The sequence below is a fragment of the Hibiscus syriacus genome, unplaced genomic scaffold (genome assembly GCF_006381635.1).
Source record: "Hibiscus syriacus cultivar Baekdansim isolate YM2019G1 unplaced genomic scaffold, ASM638163v2 tig00006570_pilon, whole genome shotgun sequence".
NCBI classification, from domain to species: domain Eukaryota; kingdom Viridiplantae; phylum Streptophyta; class Magnoliopsida; order Malvales; family Malvaceae; genus Hibiscus; species Hibiscus syriacus.
The window spans coordinates 1547382-1555756 of record NW_024062102.1 but is presented as its reverse complement, the minus strand read 5'-3'; the positions used below and the strand labels follow the sequence as shown (position 1 = coordinate 1555756).

At 36.5% G+C, this 8375-nt stretch overlaps 1 pseudogene; it reads left to right on the top strand.

Annotated features, from left to right (window-relative positions):
- Positions 1–4097: 4097 nt before the first annotated feature.
- LOC120200852 lies at positions 4098–8172 on the top strand (annotated as a pseudogene).
- The last annotated feature ends 203 nt before the right edge of the window (positions 8173–8375 follow it).

Here is an 8375-nt window from a genome sequence, read left to right as displayed (position 1 = left end):
ACTGAACCTTAGTTCAATATTCGTCTCGAAGGATGTTATATATGTCCTATAGGACCACTACATCCCAAAGGACTACGTCCCGAAGGACTATTATACATTCGACTCTTGGCATGCCAATTACACCTATAGCTCTCATATCGTATACTATGGGCATTATTCTTATATTTCATATGCTCATGTACTCATGTCATTTCTCTTGTGATCATGTAGCTCATGTCACTTACTTCATGTCATGTTCTCATATCACATATCATATCACATGTGTATTTGAATCTATTCATATATATGCATCATTTATCCAATCACATGAACATATATATGCCTTTTGCATGTATTACAATAATTATCATGTATGCATGTTCACAACTATTTTACTATGAAAATCAATATAGGGATTAAACTTATCACAAGTCTTATTCCATTATACTATACATATAGTATGCACTCACCTTAGCTCTGCTTTGATTCGATTCTAATCCTTTGATTTTTCTGGAATAAACTTACTTTTAGTATCTATATAATCACACATGGATCTATATCAGTATTATAGCTAATATACTCTAATGGTTCACTCTTTAGATTAAGATCAAATGCCAATCTCCTCTTTTAATAAAGGTATGCATCGATGCACATCGGTGCATAAAATGCATTCAATGTTTTATTATTAATGGGATGCATCGATGCATGCCTTATGCATCGATGCACTAATTGCATTCGATGTTTTTATTTTAAAAGAGTGCATCGATGCACTACCTGTGCATCGATACACCTTCAAACAAATTATGGGTTTTAACCTTGATGCATCGATGCATGAGAATTCATTCATTTTGGATTAAATACTTCATGTTTAATCCCCTTTTTCATTCTTAACTTCCTTAAACCAATTTATACTCATTTATTTCATCTTAAACCTCCAAATCATATCCTTTATATGTAATTCAAGAATTACATCAATAATTCAACATGTTTGAATTCCACTTTTATCACTTCGTATATCTTAACTAGATTGATGACAAGTCAAATTTAACTTTCAATTCTAGTTATGAACTCTATTCCAAGATTTAATTTAAGAACTTCAAATCTTAAATCTCTTATATCTCCATCATCCTTTGATGTTAAGATAACTTAAGCTTTCCTTAAGCTTATTTATCATCTAACAATTAAAAACCAATCTTAAATTTAACAAGAAACTCAATAATTAGAAATCTTACCTTTGCTTTAGTTCATACGCACAAGGAAGAAAGAAGAAGAAGAGAACTCTAGAAGCCTTGGGTGTTTTCTCCCCTTCAACCCACGTGTATCCTTATATATACATACTTATCATTTCTTTAATTATTTTTCGTGGCAATTACTCTATTGTCCTTCCATTCCTTCTTCCTTTAAATTTCATCCTACACAATAATTTACATGTAAATCTTTATACTATTCATTCATTTTTATTTTAACCACCAAATTCTGAGACTTTACAATTTAGTCACTAACCCGATATTGAGGATGTTACAATATCTTTATCTTTAGTAGTAATGAGTTCTTTAGGAACCCATATACTTCTAACGATTTTTCCATTAGAGGTTCTTCGGGGACCTCTATGATTGTAGTTTTTAAAACTTTTTCTAACAAAGTTGGATTTCGAATTTTCTCCATTTTTAAAACGTTTTGTTCCAACTTTATAAAAAGAAGCTTTAAGATCATCAATTTTCTTTTGATGATCATCATTGACCTTTCAAAGTAAATTTTGCAAATCAAGATTTTTCTTTTCAAACTCTTCTAGTTTGATATGCAATTTTTTTATTTTACTTTCAAGATCATTGTTGGTTTTGGACATAAGACTATTTTCATTTTTTAATTTTGAAATATCATTTTTGTATTTTGAAAATAAAGTCTTATAATCTGAAGCCAACCCATTATAATCCTCTAATAACTCATCATAAGATAATTCATCCAAATCGAGTGAGTTAGAGGTTACCTTAGAATCTTCCCCGAATGCCATCAAGCACAAGTTTGCTACTTCTTGTTCCTCTTCATCGGAACCTTCTTCATCGCTCCATGTAGCTACATGAGCCTTGTGTTTCTTCTTTGATTGACCATTTTTCTTCAATTGAGGGCAATCGTATTTGACATGCCCCAGCTTTTTGCATTCATAGCAAATAATTGGGTCCTTCTCCTTTGGTTCAGTTTTGAAGCCTTCATTTCGTTTGAATTTTCTTCCTCGGTTTGGCCTCATCAATTTTCTGAACCGTTTGGCAAATAATGTCATTTCCTCGTCATCATCATCTTTATCCGAATCACTCGCATCTTTTGTGGATTTGAGAGCAACTCCAACGTTCTTCTTCTTCTCATTCTCCTTTGGTGTCTCATTAATCTTATCGAGGTCTACCTCATCTTGAAGCATCATTTCATGAGTGAGGAGTGAGCCGATTAGTTCTTTAAGGGTTAAGGACTTTAAGTTTTTAGCCTCGATAATTGCCTTCTTCTTTGATTGCCATGATTTTGGAAGTGAGTAAACCATCTTCCTCACAAGTTTTTCATTTGGAATGATCTCTCCATATGATTTGAGACCATTGACAATCGTTGAAAATCTATCCATCATAGCTTTGATATTTTCATCCGGTTTCATCCTGAAATTTTTATAGTTATGAGTTAGAAGACTAATTTTAGATTCTTTTACCTCGTCGGTGCCTTTATGAGTGACTTGTAGTTTGTCCCATATCTCTTTGGCAGTTGTACAAGATGAAATTCTCTCATATTCATCTGGTCCAAGAGCACAAAAGATAATATGTATGGCTTTGGAGTTGAGTTTGAACATTCTTGTATCTCCTTCACTCCACGGTCTTGGAAGAGTGAAAGGTTTGATGTATCCGTCTTCTATAATATTTCAGGCTCCCATGTCACTTGCTTGAATGAAATACATCATCATATTCTTCCAATAAGCATAATTAGCTTCATTGAAGAAAGGAGGCTTGTTGACGGGCAATGAATCAAGACCGAAGTCGGAGTTTGAAGTGGAGGTCGTTGATGACTTGATTATTGATGTAACTCTTCTCGGATCTACTCAAGAGGCGATTAAACTTTCAAATGAGTCAAACTCTGATACCAGATTGTAAGGATGTGTTACCATTGCTAGGCTATGTAAGTTCAACCTAAAGTCTTGTTACCTATAATTTCTCATTTCCTTATGTCAATGATAATCTCTCATGGATCTAATACTTTTCTAGTGACCCTATAAATGTAAACATCCATCTACTGGGTTTAGAGATGATAAACTTTACAATCATGTGCTGGAATGGAATATAAAGAGAGCCGGTAGCTCGTGACTATTGATTTTGTTGAATATAAATTGTATTGGATTTCGAATCTGGCAAAGCCATTTATAGCCTTGCAGTTGGGTATTTTTCACAGCAATATAGTTGTATAGTTGTATGCTATACTTTTTTTTCATCTCAACTTACTTTCCTTCTTAATCCAGTATACTACTTTACCAATTTACATGTATCATCTCTTACTAGCAATTTTTGTTATATTACTAGAATGGCATTTGGATGTTGAGATGTGGGAATAGAACTAGACCTGCTAAGGCCTGGTAAGTGCTTAAGTTGAGTTTGCTATTACTTCCTGCCCTCTTGAGCTCATGACTGGCAGATGGTAAAGATCATCTTTCCAAATCTACTTTAAACTGGTGCCTCAGATGTGATTACTTGAACTTCAACGGAATTATATTTTGTGATAGAGCTATTTTTCTGAAAGTTGCAATCAGATAGAAAGAAAAAAACAGGGGGAAGAAAGTGAAGCATAGACTCAGATTTCATTGAAATTGAAATGCACACTCGATGAAGTTAAAAGGCTCACTACATTTGGTAGCAGGGATTCAAAGACTTTTGTTACTGTTGCAAAAATCTTTATTGCTGAGACTTCCATCTCCTTTTGTAGTTTTCTTCATTACTAGGAAAATAACGCTTTTGGTTCATTTTAGTTATTTATTTATTTTTTGCTTGTAGTCCTCATTCCTCCCTCATCTCATTTTCATTTTCATTGAAGCTTTGCTGGTATTATGGATGCGGTTAGTATTTTGAAGAATACTTAGTTCAATAAAGCTTTTGGTTCCAAAAGCTGCCATCGCTCTATCTTTTGGACAGTATTGTAAAGAATATTGGGAGAGATTACATTAAAAATTTTGCTTCCAGATTAGGTTTCGTTATTTTTCTTTTGACTCCATCATTACTGAATGGGACATCTGAAAATTTCTCGTAGTAGGCTTATGTTTGATTGATTATTGTTTAAAAAACAGCAGAAGACTATCTTGTAAATGAAAAAACTACATCCTTTAATAAATGTACCCATTCAGTTGCCACTTTTATGTGCGCAGGATCTTAAACTCTTCAAAATTCTGAAATCTTCTTTGTATGTAACTTTTTGTGTTTGTATGGAATGAAGTTGATACTCGTGTTTCAAGTGTATAATCCTTATTAGTTTGACTGCTGGATTTAGGTGTTCTGCAAAGCATATAGACAAGTTGATCCTCCTGTGCGTCAGAGTATGTGGCATCCTTTTGGAACATGGAAAGGGGTATTCCCTCCTCCGACCCTCCAGGAGATTGAAAAGGAACTTGGCTTTGCTCCCATGATAAATGGTTCATCTTCAGGAACGACAACATCAAGACCCGATCCACTTTCACAGCGTCAACCACATAGCATTCATGTAAATCCAAAGAATCTAGAAAGGCAGCGACTTCAACAGTCTAGCAGGGTAAATTCTACATTCATCTTGTTCTCTATTTTGGCATCCTTTTTATTCAAGTTCTATTTAAAGATTCATTCAAGTGTTTTTCAGTATATTTCTGAAGTATTTATGGAGGTTGGAGGATTGCTTATGTTTATAAAGTTAGCACTTTAAATGCTTTTACTCTCATATTTTCTTCACTTTGTTTGTTAAAGATTCATATCCAAAATTTTGAGATTCCCTCTATATCATTCCTTTCTAGTCCTTTGTGGAATCATGTCAATGCCACCATTGCCAATTCTTTTGGTCCTTGTCATGATTTCAATTTCCTTAATTTCACTCTGCGCTATGTGATAGATTTAATGCTTGTATTCTATGGGATTTTCTATCGATTTGCTTTTATGTGATGAAGGCAAAAGGTATGGTCAATGATATGACTAGGACTTTGGCCAACTCAAAGGAGGATTATAAGAGGCCGGATAGAGAAGCCATTACAGCTGGACGGCCATATGGAAATCCTTCTGTTAAAATGAATGTATGCGAGGTGTTTTAAAGTTTGTTTTAATCTGTTTTTACTTTCACTTTCTGCTTTTATTTTGAAGTTGTCAGAACATTAGGTGTTCTTATAGAGATGCATTTAACTATGCTGTTTGTGATAAGATCATTGGTGTTACATTTGGTACTTATGATTATGGCTCTTATCTTTCACAGACTAATGGTGTGGGTGTTGGAAGAGCCAGTGTTACTGAGGCTATTTCCAGCCAGAGGAATGGTTTCAATATTAAACCTGGATCTCAAAATTACTTGGCATTCAAATCAGTTAATGCTGATCCTCGTTTATTGGCAAGACAGAACATTGCTGGTAAAAGCAGTAATGCGATGCCCAGCTGCTGGAAAAATTCTGAGGAAGAAGAATTTATGTGGGAGATGCACTCTAGATTGTCTCAACATAATGCGACCAACATCTCTAATAACTCAAGGAAAGATCATTGGATTCTTGATGCTTCAGAAAAGTTGGTAAGACTTCAGGATTAGGGCTTTGAATTTAATTACATGATTTTACTGATTACGTTCTAAGAAATATCTTTTCTCAACTTGTAAAAGATAAACTTTATGGAATTGTCTCTAATTTAATACGCCGAAACATTTGCAATATGTCTGTTTATACTCTTTTTATGGGTACCATATATGCATTTTTACTGCTTATAGCTTGTGTAAGGTACAAGACTTAAGATCTACTGCAGTTATTAATATGCATATGAAGATGTAATTAATGCATAGTTGAAAGGCACTGTTGTTTGGCTGAGGAACATTGTTTGACATATATATATATATATATATTTCGATGGTAGGATTTGGAAAGTCCGTTCCGCAAAGCACAAAGTATTCATGATGTTGGGTCCGGGTTCGACAGAGAAACATCTTGCGATTCATTATCCACTGAGCAGAAGGAAAAAACTTCTTTTGGGCGCCAGATTTCATCTGAATGGCCATTTCAGGAGTCACATAAAACAGATGGATTGCCTGCTTTTAGTTCCAGCTATTCTGCCACTATTGGTGGGTTGCCTTCTGCTGCAAGTTCTTCTCTGGCCAGGATTGAAAAGCGACCCCAAAGGGGTTCATCTCATTTAGGACAGCAGCGTTTTCAGTCCTTGGAAACTGCATCACCACCTGAACAGTCTCCTTTGCGCCAGCATTCCCCTTCACCTTAATTTCCTTCACGCCATACCCATCAACAGTTGCAGAATTTTGTTGGCCCTCAAACTCATTCCCTACCTCCCTCTGTTCCAAACTTATCTCATTTTTCAGGGAAGTTGGATGTTGGATCTCTTAAACACTCTCATCAGGTTTCTTCTGCTTTGATTTCTCGATCTAGCCACGATAATTCTCTTCCACAACCACCAAAACCAGACCATGCGCAGGCTGAATCTTCTGGTCAGACTCAGAAGCCACTTCTGTCCCGGACCTCCGAAGTAGGAACAGCCTCGATATTTGGAAATGCATCAGGGACCAATCCACTTGCTATTAAAACTTCAGAACCGTCTAGTACAAGTAGTCTATTGGCTGCTGTAATGAAGAGTGGTATCCTCTCCAATAATTCCCTTATTGGTAGCCTTCCAAATAAGATTCCAAGCAGGTCTCTGCCTGGTATTTTCACTTCGTCTAGTTCTGCGTCCCATGATCCGATAGCAACTACTACAAATAGTTTTCAGGGAAAAGTAGAACAACTACCACCTTCATCTGTTGTTAATAATGCCCAACTCCAAACTTCAGATCCTGAAAGCAAGGCTTCAATTCCTGTATCCAACCTTTTGATCTCATTAGTTGCAAAAGGTCTAATATCTGCATCAAAGGATGTCCTGTCTGTCCCATCTCTTCAGATTCCTACTCAATGCAGAAGAGCCCAGAAAGGGAGAGACCATCTGAACCACTGAACAAGAGCTTGGAAATATCTACCAGTAGCCCTGCACCAGCTCCTTCCATTCCTAGTTCATCTGATGCTCCTCATTCCTCCTCCATGGACGAGGTATCATTTGCTCTACCTGCTACAAAAAGTTCAGTTGCCTCACATCAGTCTGCCTCAGTAGAATTAGAAAACCTCATAGGACTGGAATTCACACCTGATGTAGTCAGAGAATTTCATTCATCTGTGATCAGTGGACTGCTGGATAACCGTCCTTACTGTTGCAGCTTTTGCGGTCTTCGACTTAAGCTTCAGGAACGGCTCAATAGACAGAGGGGCAAACCATGAAAAAGGCTGAGCCAAAATGCTCTGATATAGCACTTAGGGGATGGTATGCACGGTCAGATGACTGGATTGCTGGAAAGCCAGGGCAATTAGCATTTGAACCCACTAAATCGGTGAAGCAGTCTGAAATGACAGCAGATAGGGATGAGGAATGGTTCCTGCAGATGAAGATCAATATGCATGCATGTTATGTGGTGAGCTATTCTGAAGATTTCTTTAGCCAGGACAGGGGTAAATGGATGTTTAAGGGAGCAGTATACTTGACTATACCATCACAGGATGGTCAGGGTGGAACTACATATGAGACTGCAGCCAAGGGTCCCGTTGTGCATGCACATTGTATGTTGGAGAGTTCAGTTCATGACTTGTTTATTAAAATGGTAAAGCTTCTAACTCTCACTGTGTTTAGAGCCATCCTTATGAATCTCTCTGTTTTCATTTATTCTCCCATTGTTTTTGGTCTCCTGATATCAGTTGCTCCTTGTTAGAAAGAAGGAGAATAACATGCCGAGGTGAAAATCAAGCTGCAAATCTCCCTTCTTTTTAGGAAAAGGAAGAATATAACCTGTTAAGGTGAAAAATTTGGAGCCACCCCTGCGTTGTTATTCTGTATAACTTGAAAGGATGGAGGTTTAGTATTTTCAGTTAGCTTAAAAGGTCTAATGACCCTATGTTTGCAAATTTTGCTGTGCCCTGTGAAGGTGCTTAGATTGGTTATTAAAATGGTAAAGCTTCTAACTCCCTCAGTGTGTTTAGAACCATCCTTGTGCATATCTGTTTGCATTTAGTCTCCCAATGTTCTTGGCCACCTGATATCTGTTGCGCTTCTTGTTAGGAAAAAGGAGAATAATATGCGGAGGTGAAAAACGAGCTGCCAAACTCGCTTCTCTTTAGGAAATGGAAGAATATA